This window comes from Rhopalosiphum maidis, chromosome 1, assembly GCF_003676215.2.
Source record: "Rhopalosiphum maidis isolate BTI-1 chromosome 1, ASM367621v3, whole genome shotgun sequence".
Classification (NCBI taxonomy): domain Eukaryota; kingdom Metazoa; phylum Arthropoda; class Insecta; order Hemiptera; family Aphididae; genus Rhopalosiphum; species Rhopalosiphum maidis.
The window spans coordinates 73,291,864-73,309,927 of NC_040877.1; positions in this window are offsets into that span (position 1 = coordinate 73,291,864).

An 18,064-nucleotide genomic window follows, 5' to 3' on the forward strand; every position below is an offset into this window, starting at 1 on the left:
TTTTTAACAAATATATGGATATTTACTGCTCTTTTATGGAATTATAGTGAAGTTTTATGGATATATCCCGGAAATATCTATAAGACATCACTATAATTCCATAAAAGTACGGTTAATATTCATATATTAGTATAAAATTCAGTAAATTCCTTAAAAATCCTTAAATATCCTCAAGAAGTCCATTAATAAGATTCAAATCTCGTTAATTTCCATAATACTACAAAGGAGCCCTAAAAATTGTTAAATTTCTTTAAAAATCCTAAAAAAAAAATTGTTATTCTAAGAAATACTAATAAAAACACTTAAAAATGATTAAAAATTCTATAATAATCTTCAATAAGTCCATTTAAAAGACTCAAATCTCGTTAAAATCCATAAAATATCACTACAATTCAATAAAAGAGTGGTAAATATCCAATATATTCGTTAAAAATCATTAAATATCGTTAATATTCCTTATAAATCCATAAGACTCCTAAATAACACCATTTTAACGAGATTTGAGTACTATAAATTAACAAATTTCGGATTTGTAAGGATTTTTTTAGGAATTTTATGGGTTCCCAATGACTATTATAAATATTAACCGCTTTTTAAGGTGTTATTGAGGAGTTTTATGGATTTTTAAAGAACTTTCGCGAATTTCAACGATTTTTACCACTATTGCATGGAATTATTGAGAAGTTCTAACGATATTTGAGTCTTATAATGGTCCTATTGAGGGTTATTAAACTATTTTAAAGGATTATTAGGGACTTTTAAAGAACTTTAAAGATTTTTAACGATTTTTAGGGCTCCGTTATAAAATTCCTTAAAAATCTTAAAGGAAATCTCAATAAGTCTATTTATACGACTCAAATCTCGATAAAAATCCTTAAATTATCTTCAACAATTCCATTTATAAAATTCAAATGTCGTTAAAATCCATAGAACAACCCAATAATTCCGTAGAATTTCTAATAATTCGTTAAAAATCCTTCTTATTTATTTTTATCCAAATATTCTTTAAAAATCGTTAAAAATCATTGAAAATGCATAGAACTCTTCAATAATACCATAAAAAGCGTTAATATCCATAATAGTCATTGAAAACCTATAGAAACTATTTTAAAGGACTTTTAGGGATTTTAAAAATTTTTAACGATTTTTAGGGCTCCTTTATAAAATTCCTTAAAAATTCTCAAGTAATCCTTAATAAGTCCACATATAAGACTCAAATCTCGTTAAAATCCATAAAAAATCACTATAATTCAATAAATGGGCGGAAAGTATCCAATATATTCGTTAAAAATCGTTAAAATTCTTTAAATATCCATAAAACTCTTCAATAACATCTTTAAAAATCAGTAAAATATCCAATATATTCGTTAAAAATAGTTAAAAATCCATAAAATTCCTTCAAAATCATTAAAAATTCTCAATTTGTTCATTTATAAGACTAAAATCTCATTTAACCCATTTAACTTTAAAATAATTCCATAAGGGAGCCCTAATAATCGTTAAAATTCTTTAAAAATACCGTAATAATAATATATATTTTAATAGTGTTATTAATTATAACTTATAATAATGTTTTAATTACGTTTTAATAATATTTAATAACGTTTTAATAACGTTTTTATAAAAAAAAGTAATAAAAACCCTTTAAAAATCTTTAAAATTCCTTAAAACCCTTAATAACTCCATTAAAAAGACTCAAACCTCGTTAAAATTGGTTTGTGTCTTAAGTGAATTTTTTGTTATTATAAAACGTCATTATAATACATATTTTGTTTCTCAATAAAATAATAATAATAACTTATATTAATGTTGTTTTACAAAGTATTTTGTCATTATTTGCTTTTAAATGAATTGTATTAAATTAAATAATATACTTTTAATTTCAAATTATTTACAAAATATTGTATCATGATTTATGTATGGTTTCACATATTTATTTGTATATTTGTTACGTCAGGTTTATAATATTGAGTTTTTAGAAATATATAGTTGAAAAAACAATAGATAGTTGTAATTTATTACACAATTAAAAATAAAATAAATAAGTTTATTTTTATATTTTTATTTAATTATAAAAAATTAACATTTTTGTACAAGAAAATATACATATAGATTAATGATCAAGTATTATTAAACATTTTTGAAATTATAAAATTATAAAAATTATTTATATGCTTATCCTTACTCGAAAAAATTAACAGGAGGATACTAAAGTTATTAATTGTTATAGTCAAAAATACTTACTAGTATCAATTGAGATAAAAAAAATAACTAATTTAATACTGTCTTAGTGTCTAATCATTATCTAGTTATTGCAGTTTCGTAGCTGTTAGTCAACGCTGAGTCTAATATAGTTCTAAAAACATATTTTAATTACTTCTGATAGTTTTATAGTCTCTAAAAAAAAGTAATTTAAAGTCAGACCATAAAATTTTTTTGATTTAACGGTTGACAAGATTTATTATAATTAATTGTTTTGTATGCCCAAATAAATACATTTGAAAACACAATATGTTATCGGAATCTTGACAACAGATCAAAAATCGTACACATTTATAATCCATTTACGGTCAGTAAAACAACAAATAAACGATGCACAAAAGAAAGCTAAATTTATATAGTAATATTGAAAAAAAAATGTAGTGAGTGATGGTAAGAGCGCATTTTTATGGTTTCGACCGTTTATTTTTCATTATGTTTAAATGTCGATCGATCGTCAACACAACAATACTACACGATTGATCGAGAACCTAAACAAATTATTATCATGTTTTTATATCTGTAGCAGAAATGTATGCATAATAGACTGATATAATACATTTAGCAGGGCCGTAGGTAGGAATTTTCTATAGAGAGGGTCCAGTTCCATAGATATGAATTTTATAACTTACTAGGTGCTTTTCCTCAACGGTCAAACTACTATTAAAATTTATAAACTATCTACCCAAAATCATTATTTCAATGATCAATAATCTTTAAAAAAAGCTTAAATATTAGGCAACATGCGTTGTCAAGCTAAGAAAATAAATTAATAAGGTATTAGCTATTATTGAATAAAATAGAAATGCAATAAAAATGTTATTTCGAGTATAGATAGATAGTAAGCCGAATAGTCACTAACGTAAACGGAAAGTCTTCAGTTACAGTATAAATAAAATGAAACAAAGAGACAAATCTGCAGGTATTCCTATTTTTTAAAAACAAATAGATATTAACAAATAGATAAATATTTTTTTCCTAATATCAGTCACTAGACATATATAAATATGCAATATTTATGCAGTAGTTATGTTCAAAAACAATTCATACATAAAATAAAGACGTTTTTCCCACTTAAATTTAGAATTTTCACTGATTTATTAGCAAATATATATCAACTTATCGTTTAAAAATACTTTTAAATGAATAATAACTAATAGTTATACTGTATAATAAGAATTTATTTTAACCAATTTATAAAAAATAAAAATATGTACTTGATTTTGGTTAAAACCATTAGGTACTAATTCAGATGATCGAGAAACAATTCCACTATTATAATCATTAACAGTAGTGTCGAATCCACAAAAATAACTAGTGATTTATATAAGACGCCTTTTTAAAGTATTTGAATGCATTATAACTACACTTGTAAAATATTTTATAAAACATAAACTAAAAAAAAATAACAATTAAGATATCGGGACCCCATAATTTGTGGATCTGTAAATACAAAATTGTCCGAAAAACTATCAATTATCACACTGCACCACAGGCACTATCAATACATCTAGAGCTCTATATTATATTAAGTATTTATTCAGTTTAAAAAAATGGTTTAAAACATAAACAATTTATATTTTAAAATATATAAGAAATTTTTATATTTTCAACTTTGTTAAAGGGGAGTTGAATCCCCCTAACCACCCCGTATCTACAGCCCTGACCTTTAGGTACGTTATTATTTATTTTATATTTAAAAATATTTCTATTCTGGTTTATTCGTGCAATGAAAATCAATGCAATGTACGGTATATTGTATTATTTCGACTCGAAACGCAATCGAGTGTAGGTACCTATGTATTATACAGATATGTGTTTACTTGAAATATTTACCAAAGCCGGAGAACACGGTGTAGCTTATTATTTGGCTACATAATAATAATATGAACTATAATATTTGTATGTTGTACCTATGTAGATAGTGTGTCACTGGAGAAACGGGCCAGGGTCGGCAGTTGTCAACGGGCAATTATTCTGTTCAAATGCAACGATTTTACGAAAAATAATAATGAAAATAATAATAACAACGACACGACGACAAATTATACAACTCGGTGCGTTCGAAATGTTTACATTCTCTATTACAGATAAGATATGGTGTTACAATATTTATTATGGTACACGTATGTTATCAACCACTTTTTTTTTACCGTCCAATTCTTATTTTTTTCTAAATTTAATATGTCAAAATTATCATTTTAGATTATTATGACGATAAATATGATTTTAGATTATTAATATAATTTTTTTTTTTTAGTTGTTTTTGACAACGACTGACTAATTTTCCGGAATTATACCAAAAAAAAAACAATGTGTCTATTATAATTTTTAGATAAACCAATGAATATTTTAATAGTGCATGGGGTCATATTGCATGGCTGTAATGTCTAAGTAATCCCCAAAAACTGTGATTTATTTGTGTTTAAATAAATACAAATCTATAGTTGAGTGTAGTCGGTAATTTGGTTGAATTTTTAGAAATGAAAACTTTATGTCAAAGTTAAATAGGTAATGTAAAATATTTTTCCGGTTGTCAAGGTTTTATAAAGTGTTTGTGTTAAAGTAGTGGTGGAATACTCCAAAATTATAAATATCACCAAAACTCAAATGGGTCTAATTAAAAATAATCGTATTAATTATTAAATTTAACTCGAATAGTAAAATAATTGTTCAATTATACGTATATAGTTAAATATTAGACAGTAATCTAATAAATAATTTTTTTTTCAGATTAGTGCTATTTGATTTTTACTACTAGAATATTATACTCAGTGTATAATTTTTGTACTACTCGTACTTTAATTTAGAATCATAGTAATACGAATACTTTATCTATAAAATACCGGCTAATTAATAAAGATAATTATTAGATACTGTTTTCAAATAAAACATAGGTATATAAGGTGGATAAAGTTTACGCTCTGTATATCCATAAGACTACGTTACCTGGTTAATTATTGTACACTACCCATTTTTGACCTTATCGTGACATAATATGTAATATTTTATGGTTTGTTTTATTGCTATTAATTCTGTTGAGTATTTAACTTTTTTAATTTTATGTTATTTATTTAAAATTAATATACACCGAATAAGTAATATAGAGATATTTCAATGGAATTTCAAACGTAGTTATCAACGATAATCATCATACTATATAATTACAAGAAACATTCGAATCATTCTGATCGTACAATTATTGTTTTAACTTATCTTTGATAATAACTGGTATGAAAAATAATAATCATAGATTATGTTACCACGATTAAATAAACGAAAAAATATATTTCTGTCCAGTGCAACATTTTTTACTCAAGGTTCATTAAAAATTACCTGTATTACGAATAGTGCTAATAACCGGAGTATGTATTTATTTGAAGCTTCGTTTTTATTTTTGCAACAACTCTTTTTTAAGTACTTACGTGTTTGCAGCATTTGCGTCTTATAGATAAATAAGGTTATCATACTGTAGATGTTCCACATTATAGAGTGTGGGGGGGGGGTTTAAGTGAGTTAACATTAGGGACATGAAAAAAGTTGTCTTTGGACTTTTTCGATTTTATCTGTCTGCATACCTACGCATACGTCGTGATTGATGTTCCGGCAAGTAGATCACAATAATGATTCTACAACGTCAAGGTTCCAACTGTGCACGAAATATATTGACACAAAGATTAGTAGTGTTGTGAATTAATAAATTCATCACAAATCCAATTACAAGACGTCGCATCGAATACCGATAGCAATCATACAATATCACGAAGATCAATCGTAAATAATTATTAAAAAGTTATTTTAAAGCTTAGGCAGTCGTTGTAATATATTAAAAAATCAATACATTCAATGACGAACAGTAGCCTCTTTTAATTATATTAATATAACGCGTCACATTGTATGCATTTAGGTACATATTATAATTTTTTTTTTTAGTAAATAACTTATTTTTATCCGTGGCAGTGGTTGTAAGCTGGATAGTATTATGTGAACATTTTGTTCACATTGTTGTTATGAAAAATATCTACGTGACGTCATAAAAATATTGTTTCTTCTTCGTTTTTTTAATACGATCTTTGGATTTTCAATGAATTCTAATTAATTACGATTCCCTATTCTGTAACCCGTAATTTACTTAATTTTTTTACCACGTTATATTGTGAATAATTGTGGAAATAGACAGAGTGAAATATTTTTTATTTAATATCCAAAATGTCGTTTATAGTTAAAATATTTATTTAGTGATATTAATATTCAAGGTAGTTAAGGTGATTGAAATGTATTGATGTTATCAAATATCATTGAGTTATCTAAAAACCAAGAATTATTGTGGGCATATTGACGCAAATCATGATTTTTTTTTTTTTATCATTACCAGTTAGTTATAATTTTACCTACCATTGAAATTACTAATTATTAATCAAATAGCTTAAGTTAAAAACAATTTGTAACATAAAATACAGCATAATATATATATATATATATATATATATATATATATGAGTAATGAGTATATACGTAAAAATGTTATTTTAATTTTAAATTATTATTGTTATATTTTGTATTTTTTACATGTGCTGATCAGTTACTGATCACGTACAACAATTAAAATATTGATCGTTTTATTAATTGTATTTTGTTCTTGAAATATAACCTACCAAAAGCTAGATAGATGTTCATTTTTAATTTCAAATATAAAGTTTTAATACTTTATAATTATTATAATTAACATTACGACGTATTGTAAACTAACCATTGGTATAATAGAGATATTTTCAATTTATAAAAATATAATTTTTTTTTTTAACTAAAACCTATGTTACATCATTCATATATGTGAATTATCCAAGTATATTTTAGATAATAAAACACCTTTATGATAAGATTAAAAACAATTTTGGTATGTCGTATGCAGTAGTTAGGTTAGATTTTTAAATCTCAATACATCGTTATGGGTAAAGTTTTTTTAGTTTTTATAGTTTACGTAATCTAAATGACCTTCATTCAAAAAGCCAAGACATCAACTCAATATTTGGACTCAAAAAGAAATTTAACGGATATTATCTATGTATTATTTTATGATATTTATAACCTTGACACATAGATTATTATTGGGATTTTGTGTTAAATTATCATGGAAAGTTATTCTTTATTACTTATTATGTTAGTGGAATCTACCTATTTACGCTAAACTGTAAGTTAATTATAATTATTATAAACGTATCATCTTCCAATTGAGTAAAACGATAAAACGAGAAAGCTGAACACATAAATACTTTATTTAATTAATTGTGTCAACATACTAATTATAATGTTTTTACAGTATTACAACAATATTAAATACATGCAGATGAGTGATGGGCCATGTTCGTTGTAATCATAATTCATACATTATAATATTATGTTGGATAGTAAAGTAATGGAATTTGGTTATAAGCTGTCAGGTTGGTCTTCTACAAGATGTCTTGTAATAGGCGTGGTTTTAGCCATTTAGGTTTGAATGTTTTTTCATCGATTTTTAAATGCAGAGCAGGTTTTATTTAGATGAAAAGAAGTTTTTTAATTTATTAATCATCCAATAGATTGGTAATCGCGTATCATTATTTCGCTATTTATTTAACATGAACCAAATTTTCATTTGTGAAGTGGTGACCAATATCGGGCTTATTATATAAGTTGGTGGTAAACTGGTAATATTGTTATTGTTATACAAAATAGCAATAGAGAACATAATATAGTCAAATAAATTTAGTATAAAAAGTAAATACAATGAACCATACTCCATAATGAAAACTTATTATTTATTACATTTCATGATGTAGATCAGATGGTATGACGACCTTATATAAGAGTTTTGCAAAATTAGTTGATACACATAAGGAAAGCTAACCGTAGATATTATATTAAAACTTGAAGCGGAAATTCATTACATTTTAATGCTTTTAGCTGTAAATTTACTTAAGAAAAGTTTTATTAATAAAAAACTCAAAAACATATAGTACATTATAGTAATATTACTGCATTAAAAAAAAAAAATGTATTAAGTCTACTTAATAACTTCACAGCAATTTGTTATAGGTCTATTAAACTTTGTAGGAAAATATTAAAATTTCAAAACATAATTAATTTTTTTAAATTTAAATATAGTGTGCTGAAATTGTAAAAAATAATCATATATTTTTGTTGTTTATTTAAATAATAATTTACGATATAAGAATAAACAGTTAGAAGAAAATTATCGAGCTTACTTTTATATTTAATGGTGAAAACATAACGCATGTATTTATAGACTATTTTTCATTTTCTAAATACTAAATGATTTTTAGATGTTTTGTAACATCATATCGATAATATAACTTTATTTTATTATTTATCATCTAGTAAAACAATATAATATAAACTTCTAAAAGGTGATACGTTAATAATTACGTACTAATTTTTTTAACCTCTAAATCTGAATTAAATGGTTTTAAATAATTTTAAAGAGACAAATTACGCATTACTCGTGGTATGGTATTATTATGATCACATAAAAAAAAAACTCAACATTATTGATATTATAATTAATTGTAATGTTTTGAACAAATCGAGTTAAACATTTTTATATAATTTATGCGTCATTTTCGCAATTCGACCATTTTTTTTATTGGTATCTACAAATAAAATCTATATCGAAGGTCGTTGGATGATATTTCTAGGAAAATTATATTATAAACAAAAATAAATAAAAAGATTTAGAATATTATTAATACATATTTTAATAAATTATAATAATATGCTTATATCGTGTCATTTACCTTTACACGTCATCACTCATAAGGCATTCGACTGACGGACAAATAACGATATGTATATAATATTTTATTGTTGATAAACAATCGATCCGTGTGTTACGCGCTGTACGGAAAACAGAAAGTGTTGAAAATCGCTGTAGACTTAAACTCAAACACCACAGTGTTCACATTAAGCACCGTCTGTCGCGTTGGTGATCTAGAGCATTATCAGACCTTCTGCCATTCTTCGGCTTGTCTAATTGATCAAATTTACGGTCATTAATGTTAATGCCGTATCAAGCTAACTATATATAGTTAATACCTTGTCGATCGTTTACAGTTTCTTCCGGCAGTGCCCATGAATCGCGTTACAAGCGTTTAAAAGGATTCGTATTCATAGTTAGATGTCGAGGGTCAAACTGAATTGTCATTAACAGTAAAAAATAAGAGTCAGAACAATAGGTCGTGGATTTTGTTCCGTCAAAATTATAATTTAGAGCCTGAATGACAAATAATAATTATAAGGTGGGTAACATGAGAAATGTAATGGCCTCTCGTATTTATCGGAATAATATATTATTTCAGTGACTGTAATCGTTAAAACATTTCACTCGATGAAAATAATGTGTGGGCGTGGTTTTTGGTCGGTATATAAGATTAAGTATTATTATCGGTAATTCTTCTAAATTGCTAAATAAAGTTCAGTGTGTTATTTTTGAAATTTCACTTGGTTCTTACAGATTTGCTCCGTTTTAATTTAAGTATATTATATTTTATTAAACACTGCAAGCTTACTATAACGTTTCCCAAAGTTTAATTATTACTTTATGGTTAGGTTTTTTAGGGGTAGTGGTAGAGTACGATAGGTATAATAAAAATATGAGTATCTACGCGTAAAAAAAAGCACATAATTTTCAATACTTTTGGCAGTAAAATCCGATATGGCTTATCGATATTTTTATTTATCGAATCCCGCATAAAATCTCTTGTTTGAAGTCGAAATACGCTGTTATAAAGTCGACACTATGATTTCTGAAAATTGCGAATATCGGGATGATGTAGTTTTAGCATCAGAATTTCGCGTTCAAGTGATAAGGATCTAATATAATTGATAATATTCTTAAATTTGTGCTCATCATACAATTTAAAATGATTAACAAAAAGCAATAAATTTTGGTGTGTAGTCAAAATGTTGATTGTCACCACAGGTGTCTGGGCGACGAACATAGATTATAATCTTACGAAAAATTATCTAACACACAGTGTTATAATGAAATAAATTCGTGTTTTCTAATTTTTTGTGCTAGTAACGATTTTTATTTTTTATTTATTATTATTATAGTTTCGTGAATCATGATATTCCAGATGAAAAATAAAAATCAATAGTAAAAAATCGAATTAATTTACTTTTAAATTTTAAACAATGTATGGTTTGTATCAAACTCCAGCGTCGTTTTGTATATTAAAAGACTACAGCTCCCGATAAGCTCTAAATCCAATCCTTTTACGCGCTTTTAAGCACTTCTATCTTAGTTTAAAAAATTAACATGCATTTACAAATACATATTTAACATCTATGGTGTCTAATAATGGGATGCAGTATATATAATATGAATCACTATCAAACATACTCTTTAGTCAGTCTTGTAAGTTCAAACAGTTTTAGAAATAGTAACAATAGTAACATACATATTATATACACAAACTACAAGTTATTTGTTCCCACCTAACGAATCATTTAAGCCCATTGTTCAAATACGAGGGATAACAATTAACAATTTATATAAATACGATAAAAACATGTTTGCGATGAAATTAATGTAAATTTAAACTTTTTGCAAAATAAATAATATTATAAAATTCTTAAGATGATCTCACCTAGTTAATTATCACGAATCTTTGAAAACTGTTGTGAACTTACGTATTTAAAAAATGTTCAGTTGATGTATCTAAGACTTAAACATTTAATATCAGTATCATCGTAAGTCGTTTTTATTGAAAAAATGAAAAAATAAAGCTAAGTACTAAATCACTTATTATTAAAATATACACTAATAAGAAATAAACAAACAACAATTTTTATCGAACGATATTAATTAATATTTTATTGTGGTTTAAAAAACATCTACCTCAGAGATTTGAAACTTTCTCTATTACCTATATACTAACATCCTACGCATATATACTTTCGTCATGCGTAGTAAAGTTTTTAAAAAATGATTCATTTTAAGCTTTTTGTGTGTGTATATTCAAGCTATTGTTTTTTATTAATTTTATTCTTGTTTTGAAAATGCGATACCATGTTCTACATTTATTATTTTTAAAGCAGTTTTCTTAGTTGTAATTCAATGTTCGAGTTGTGTATATCGTTCGCCTAGGATAGTTTTTTTCATATAGGTACAATACATGGTCATCGAACACCAATCTAATATACAACAAAAAAAAACTATTGTTTTAATTATTCATTTCTAAAATAATGAAAAATAGTTACCATTAATGCAAGTAATTTATGGAAAATCATAAATTTTTTCAGTCAAAATTGGTATTTACCACTTGATTTTTATATGAACATTTTCGACAAAATTTGTAAATAAAAATGTTACAGAATTTCGTTTTATTCATTTTGATGTAGCTTGAAATACTTTATAGTAGACTAAGCTACACGATTTCCACAAATAAGTTTACGTTGACTTATCACAGAAAAGAGGAAAAAAGTCAAAAGTTAAAAAAATGTTATTGTTGGTTAATTCTTATTTTGTAACTTGTCCTTCATGTCCATACACGTAAATTACCTACTCTCATACATACGAGTAGTATGATTATTATTAATACATTTACAGATTGTTTATTTTAAATAAATGTTGAAAAAAAATAAAAACTCTTGTATAACTTACATAATAATATATTATACACTCGTTGCTGTCCCGTGCAACACAAATCTAGTTTATATATTATTATTATTATTATAATTATAACCGAACGGGGGTGGTGAGAGAGAGAGGAGAATAGTAATAATAAAACAAAATACAAAATTACGAAACTAGAACTATATTTTTTTTTTTTTAGCCGAGAGCGAAACACGATCGCCCATTAATTTTTCGGAACCCGACCGCGTGTAACACGGCTTATTATAATTCGTGTACTACTCGTTTAGACGGCGTCGTCGGACGTTCGCCGGACTACTTTGCATCGGCTGTGGTATATAGGTACTTCGCGCGTAACGATTTCCGTCGCAGTCGTATATCAAAATGTCGGGTCAGACAGTAAAGTCATTTTCGAAATTCACTAAATAACTTCTAGCTTAAGTGCTTACCGACTAGCGGTGATATTGCTGCAGTGCGCTGTGTTCCAAATGGTTTCGCATGTATACCGCATACCGAGCTAGGTAAAAACAATATTATATAGGCAGTTCTTTAGGAAATGCTTGAATAAAAAATAAATAAATATAAATACTAGTAATCAAGTAATGCTTAATTGCATAGCTACTGAAAAACGTTTTTAAATATTACGTTCACGATGCAAGGAGGCTAGGTAAATCGGTTCCGCGATAATTTGTGTTCATTTTAAAAGCGGTAAGTTGAATTCCGGATATTAGGTAGTAGGTAAGTTGATTCTCGGCTATAAACCTAACTAAGTCTAAAATATTAAAAACTTAAAATTTAATATTATGTATTCATACAATATATTTTTAATATTTCTGTTTTGTGGACGAACTATTACAAGTACAGTCTAAGAAATATATTAAATTACAAAGTACATTACAAAAAAAGAAAATTACACTCGGTAAAGAAAAACATTTAAGGGAACAAATAAATAAGTATACTATAATATAATAACCCGAGTAGGATTTGTTAAATTTTTATCATTTAAGTTTTACCTAAAATATTATATTTATACGTATTAACATTTTTTTCTAGGACTCAATTTTTAATCATTTATACAACTATTATTTATACCATACGTTATTAGTTTAAAACATGATATTATAAAAACCACGTATTTTAATTTATATAATTTATACAATATGTATACTATACATTACTTATTTATAACATGATATTATAAAAACCACATATATTTTAGTTTATATTTTTTTCCAAGACCCAATTTACCAAGATAAGGTCATTTGGAACCTAATTTACCAATCCCGGACGTAGGGGCGTTTCTATAAATAAAACAAACTAATAACTATTGTCTATTGAATATACCATTATAATTATTAAAATTGAAGCATTTGAATGGGTATTTTTTTTTTTTAATTAAACTATTCAATTTCTGTGGTTTTTAAAAAATTGTAACTCAAAAGTACCGATTTTGTATTGTAAGCACATCATTAAACATAAATTATTTACCTTGTATTATTTTTGTATAATGTAATGAAACAAATATAATAGCCATTTATCTATGATTAATTCTGTTGCTATTTTCGACAAATTGTGTGATAACCCTAACCACATCATGAAATGACATTACATCATGTCAGATACTTCTACATTATAGACAATATCATCATTACCTATTTTAGTTGTGTTATACGATTATAATAAAATATTGTCGTATATGTCGTACAATGTACATACATTTTATTATTTAATAGTCTTTATAGCCTTCAATGATACCAAACTCCTATTATCATATTTAGTTATTTTTGATTGCTTCGTAACAAAAATGTCATTATTTTACGCCAAAATATCTTGAAATATCGTACCTAGTGCTAGAAATAACAGCAAAAATATACCCATATGTATTGAATTATATAATTGTTGTGGTTTTTAAAAATTGTGACTTACAAATACCTATACTTAGAGTTTTGTGATATTCAAATTATATAAAAATATTTTTTTCGTGTTTTTTCCTTATAGAATACAAAAATATAATAACAAATCATCAGAATATTTGAATATTATGTTTTTACGTTATGTTTGTTTTATCTGAAATTTTTAAAATATATCATTCCCCTTGAAAATCACTAATTCATTCATGCTAAGTATATGTAGATCTTTCAGCATAGTTTGATCGTTTTAAACCATCAAACAGAATATTTATTTAATCCACGTTTTTTTTTTTTTTTTTGTATCAAGCCGTACGGTAACAAAGTTTTCTTGCGTATAGCTTATAAGTATATATATTTATAGCTAAGCGTTCAACCTTCATGGAAGGGTTTTTTAATTTGTTGGTTCTTGCCCAAAAAAACTGGACATAAGTATTGTTAACCGTGTACGAAATGCACTAAGTTTGCGTTTTAATTGCCGTGGATTTTCACCACTTAAGCAGCACGGTTACAGAGATCAATCGAATCTGGTACTTCTATGTATATTATACTCAAATAACTAGGCTCAAGGTCTTTTAAGTTTTTTTAACACAACGTCACAATTTATATTTTCACTGGAATATTATTTTACCACTGGTGATCGTGATATAGTTTTTTTTATTTTGTTTATTTATCAGTATTTCCACGAAACGTAATTTAATTAAAATACTAAATATTTTGGTTACATTCATACTATTATATAATCTTATATTCCTATAAACATTTATATACGCTAATAATATTATTACATAGATACGTGTGAGGTCCTTATTACGAGCACACTTTTTTTCCTTTTTATTTTTTAAATATTCCTAAGGCAACTGAAAATTAAAACACCGCAAAAAAACATTGAATTGCGAAAACACAAATTTTACGAAAGTACAGATTATTTGATTTCATTACATAACAGTAATAATTATAATCGAAACGATTCAGTATAGATTTTGTATTAGCATAACGCATAACTGAATAAGTAAATTACTAGAGTTTCAAATTTTAAGTTTGAAGTATTTGAACACGTTCTCATAAATTCATAATATTATCATTTCGTTCTACGTAAGTGTTATTCAATAACAGACTGTTCCCTCAAAATATACTTTGTCAGTCGATCGTTCAAATATTATTATAATGTAGAAAGTTTAAAAACTGTATTTTTATTAGTAAATTCGATTTTTCACACTGTAGTTATTATTTATCGGATATAATATATTTTTATATAAATCATAGTTAAATCGATAAATCAATAAATTATCATTGATTAAATAGCTTACATAATATGTACACACATATAATATACTATTTTGTATACTATAAATTTTTATATATTTTTCAATCTGGTTTATTTTTTTCAAGATTTATAGCACACGTTTTACCGTACACTACACGATATTATTATGAAAACTAGTCGAAGCACATTTATTTTATTGTGAACTAAATAGAAGCCATACTTAAGTATAGAAAATATTTGTTTAGTCAACGCGAAAGAGCGAAAGAGCATTAACAATATATTATTACTTATAAACTTTAATCTTGTTTAATAATGTGTACATAATACTGTGAATATTATGATATTTCCCACATAAAATCGTAATGTATGGACATATGGTGTTTAAGTACTCTCTTGTAAGGGGAAATATATTCTCCAAAACACTTCAATATTCTATCGACTTGCTGCTAAATATTGATGATTCATCATCAGTCGTTGTATTGACCACCGATCGTGTACGTTCCTGTAAAGTAGATTCTTCCGTATTTATCATCAATACAACTATTTAAAAAAAACGTATTACCAGTACATAATTTCGTTTGTTCTTAATATTGTGTGTTTAACCTATTTTTGAATGTTTAATATTATATTTTTCTTAAATATGCAAATAAATTACATTAAAAGTTATACAACTACTTGATTACGCATGACAAAAGATAAAATTATAAATATTATATCAAGAACAATAGTTATTTTTAAAATATGTTATTATATGTTATTTCAAACAGAATATTCATTTTACGAATACAATTTTAATTAAGTTATTATAAAAAGTTAAGACTGTTAAGAGAAAATAGTCATTTAAATTTCATTAAAAAAAATTAAACGTCACAGAGTGACGAAATATAGTGATTGGAACATACATGTATGATTTTCTATTATTATATATATAAAAATATATTTAAAATAATATTTATAATGTTACGTATTTATGAAATTCGTGATTTGGTGCTTAACTTTCTTGTTGTTTTTAACATTGCACAGTATTTTTTTTTCAAAATGAGTTTTATTTTGTTTTGTTTTTTTGCCTTTTGTTTTAGGAATTATACTACTTATAGCCTAGAAGATAATAAATTATAATTAATTCATACTAAGAAACATCAATCAATTTTGAGAAAAATGTTTTAACTTTAAAAAAAGATATATATAATATAGAAAGGTTATGTTAAAATTCTAACGGGTATTATTTATTATTAAAATACGTGCTTCAACATACTAACCACATTGTGTAAATAATAAACTGAATTTCTTTTTTTTCAATTGATTAATATGTATCAATGCCTTATGTTTCGTTTTCAAATTTTAACTATTTAAAAGTCAAAATTAAGTTTTAATAAGGTTTAACAAGACATATGAGGTAACGTACAAATTATAATTATAGAGCTGTTTAATTTATATTGAATATTTAAATTTATTAAAATAACTCCATCATTCACAAAATATTGACAGGTAATGAATTTTATATGAGATTATTCATATTTACGATTTTTCTTATAATAATCATATAACTTGGTTGAGTTTTATTAACATAATATTTAATAGGACCTTATAGATTATATTATTGCAAGGTATCATAGGTATCTACTAATATTTTAGAATTAAAATAATTTATTTTATATTCGTATGTTCAAACTTTCAACATTTATGTAATTATACATATTTTTATTGAACTTGGAAATTTTGATAATCTTAAAATCTAATTTTATATAAAATTAGATTTTAAGAGATAATTTTATAAGTAATTATTTTTACCTTTTCATCTATATACATATTTACAAGGACATAATTGTTTTAATCTCTGTAAATAACTGTGGACAATATGATTTAATACCAGGGTAGTTTTACAATGTTTATTATAATAATATTTTGTATGAATTTTCTTGTAACGATGAGCACGATACAAAGTACAGAAATAAAAAAATTTCGTTGAATTTTACAACATATTATGTAACTAAAAATATTTTATCTGCATCAACTAATTTAATATTTATATCTTATCAATAAATAGAGCCATTAAACAGTATAGCAAGTTTTAGGAATGAACTTATTAATTATTATTGATTTAAGAAAAAACAAAAAATGTATAAATAAAATTGATAGGTTATAACTATTTTCGATAAAAAAAATCTTTTACGGATATTTACATATCATTTTATAATTATCTAGATAGATATTATCTATTTTACAATATTAGCAGATGCTACATTTTTTATTTTTATTATATTATGATAACAACATTTCTAATATCACAACTAATATTTACAATGAATATTAAATTATTGCTAAGCTAAGCTATTGATTTTTAAGGCAAGAAATGAATTATATTTAATTTAAAAAATTGGTTCATGTTATTTTTAGTATATTTACTTGTCTTGGTCGCTGTGAAAAATTCAAATAATTACTGTTATGGGGGGGGGGTATATTCAATGCTATATAAATAAAAGTAAGCACTTATTACTTATTGTTATATGTAAACTAAATTAAATACAGTTTACTGACAGGAAATTGTAAAAAAATATATATATGTATATAGAAATACATTTAAACGAAAAAATCTCAGAAGGGAAAAAGTGAGTTTTGGATCTACTAAAGATGAGTTAACCTTGAAGTAGGCAATATCACGTAATACTTCAACCAGGATAGATTGTATCGGAGAATAAATAGATTATAATAGGCTGATACGTTAATCGAGGAGGTTATATATGTAATCAAAAAAATCTCCAAGAGAAGTGGATTAAGAATATTGTGATTGAGGGATGACCAAACTACAGATGGATAGAGAGATCGGAGAACATCGCATATAGTGTTCGTCATGATGAGTGCAGTAATGATCATTAAAACATACAAGAGTGCGTGGAGGAGGCGTTTGTGGCGCATCCAAGGTAAGCTATATTAATTCTTATTGATACTGTCATTTTTAATACAAAATAATATAGTATGACCTAAAATATAAATAAT